Raw genomic sequence first — 2,998 nt, forward strand, 5'->3', positions numbered from 1 at the left:
GTTAGCCCCCTCAACAAGAAAAAAGTATTGTTGTGGAAAAAAGGACATCATTATTCACATACAAAGGAAAGAAAAAATATTGCCAGGGAGCTAATGCTAATATTGATGAATTTCTTAGTTTTAAATGTAAAGAGAAAGGTAAAGATTAGGAGGTATTTGTAGAAAATTTACAGATACACAAACTGACCTCAAATGAGAAAGAAGGGCTCAAAAGGGGAATATTTATAAAACTAAAAATTTGATTACCAAAACAATAACAAAAGGCTAGAAAATAAAGTAGGCATTTGAAAGAATGCCAAGTAAAGAAAAAAAAATAGAGGTGAGAATAATGCAGAGAAACATAGGAACAATTGTATGTCTCTCTACACAGGAATCTGTAAATTTAAATGTTATAAATTCAAGGACTGTAGGTGACATAGCAAAAGAGACAATTCCAGAATTCTGTTTTACTGTTTATTATGCATCATGCAGCAATCTTAAATTTTCTTTAATAGTTCAATTTATGAGTTTACCATTTGAACATTTTTGCATAAATCATCTGCCAATATTTCAATGTCAGTAATTGAAAGTCTCCTCTTTTTTCCTTACTTTGACCTCTTAGCTGGAACTTCTAGTGTAATTTTAGATAGTAACTGTTGTAGGTGTGTGTTCCTCTCAATATAAACACTAATAATTGCTTATCAATAACTGTTTTCCATTTTCTATATAAGAATTTTTCCAAATATTTTTAAAATTTTATTTTGTAAGAAGTTATGAATCAGTAAGACATATTGAATTTTAGCAGATTTCTTTCCAGTATTTATAGTGTTGATCATATTCATTTTCTTCCTTTAACATTTTGATGTGATGCATTATATGACTATGTTCTCTTTGACTAAAGTGGATTTCAATTCCTTGAATAGAAGTTTCTTTATTTGTAGTATTTAATTTTATGAAGCAATCAATACTGGGTTCCAGAGTTCCTTTTTTTGAGACACCAGCTGTGGAGGTACAGAGTCCAGTTCCACACTGGCCAGGTCTGGGGAGGGATGACATTAGAACACTGAAGAGCTTCTTCCTTCTCAAGCTGAGAACCTCCGTGTTTTACACACAGAGAAGGCTGCTTCTATAAAATGAATTTCTGGTACTGTCTCAACTGTGGTGTCTGCTCACTGCTGGATATTCAGAGATGACACAGTGCTACCTGCAACCAACAAGATACAGTTATGAGTAGGTGGGTGACTTCCTCAGGGCTGTCTAAAACACAGGAGCAGTATCAATAGGACCCTTAGTCTCCTGAAACAGGTGATTAAAAGACCAAAGAGACCCTTGTCATTCATTGTATTGCTTTTGCTGTGCCTCTTCTGGAAACTGAGGTCCTAATAGTAGTTATCCCAAATGCCACCCCTCAAAGAAACCTAGATCCTTATATTTAAAATTACAACCAATCACGCTCTAGAGAGAGAAATGGAGGGGTTTATGTATAATCTAATGGTCTGCAACCTGGCCTACAGAGTGCGAAGCTGGAAGAGTTGAAGGAGAACATCCTGGCTACTACAGATAAGTCCCTGGCTAGAACCGAACAGGACAGCTGAACTGTATTGCATTGGGCATGTTCAGCAGGACGCATAGAGATTGTTGAATTCTTGCTGCAACTCGGTGTGCCAGTGACTGATAAAGACAATGCTGGTTGGTCTCCTCCTCATATTGCTGCTTCTGCTGGCCTAGATGAGATAGTAAAGATCCTTCTGGGAAAAGGTGCACAAGCGAATGCTGTTAATCAAAACAGCGGTACTCCTCTACATTACATATCTTCCCCAAACAGGCATGTGATTGCTGACATGTGACTAGAAGGTGAGGTTAATCCAGATGCTAAGGACCATCATGAGGCTACAGCAGTGCACCGGGCAGCAGCCAAGTGTAACTTGAAGACGATTCATATTCTTCCGTGCCATAAAGCATCCACAAAAGTCCATGACACTGAGGGTAACACTTTTCTACTCTAAGCCGGTGATAAGGAGAGAGTGGAAGAAGCAAAATGCCTGGCATCTCAAGGAGCAAGTATTTACATTGAAAATAAAGAAGTAAAGACACCCCTGAAAGTGGCCGAAGGTGGCTTAGGTTTAATACTCAAGAGGTCAGTAGAAAGTTAAAGTAGCTTGGATTTATTCTTACGTTGTACGTTTTGTTGTCCCCAGTGTCCTGGAAACTAATGTACCTCTGCACAAGGCATCATCTGTAAAGGATGAAGTTTTCTTACCTTCAACATCTTACTAGCATGTTATATTATTCCTGCTGAGATACTTGTTCTAAACTTGTACTACAGCCTGCTGTCCAGGCATTGAATAATTGTTGAGCTTGTTCTATTGTTTTCACATGTCGTTCTCTATTATTAAGTTTCGGTTAATTTTAAGTGATTGTGTGGCTCTTCAGCACCTTCTTGTGTACCTTCATTCTCCTGAAGCAAAACAACCCAACTAGCACCAGGCAGGTTCTCTCAGATGGTTCCAGGTTGATTCTGTGTCTTCATATAGCTGAAACACATCCTAACTTGTTTTTAAAGCTCACTCAGAGACCTATATCAAATATTTCTTTTTTCCAACTATAAGGCTTCACTTATTTTTACATAAATAAATGTAGAAATTTATTTATGAAACCAAATTTTAAGTTGGACAATATGGTCTAAAATAGTACAGTATCCTGTATAACTATGTACTTCTTTGATGAGCTATTTTCCTGCACAAGATGTTTTGCTTTTAAAAAGGGAATTTTAAAATACCTATGTTGACTTGTATTGAAAAGAATGTCCAGATTGTTAACGTGATATAAACAAAAGTGTATTTTGATTTGTATTGGAGAACTTTAAAATGTGAAAATAATTCCCCATTTAAAATTGCAACCCCAAGGGCTGGGGATTTAGCTCAGTGGTTCTGTGGCCTGCCTTGCAAGCGCAAGGACCCAAGTTCAGTCCTCGGCACTAAAAAATAAATAAATAAATAAATAAATAAAATAAATAAAT

At 36.7% G+C, this 2,998-nt stretch overlaps 1 pseudogene; it reads left to right on the forward strand.

Annotated features, from left to right (window-relative positions):
• Positions 1 to 1,446: 1,446 nt before the first annotated feature.
• On the forward strand, positions 1,447 to 2,132 carry LOC104865818 (annotated as a pseudogene).
• The last annotated feature ends 866 nt before the right edge of the window (positions 2,133 to 2,998 follow it).

The sequence above is a fragment of the Fukomys damarensis genome, unplaced genomic scaffold (genome assembly GCF_012274545.1).
Source record: "Fukomys damarensis isolate Sample0158 unplaced genomic scaffold, DMR_v1.0_HiC HiC_scaffold_1, whole genome shotgun sequence".
NCBI lineage: Eukaryota > Metazoa > Chordata > Mammalia > Rodentia > Bathyergidae > Fukomys > Fukomys damarensis.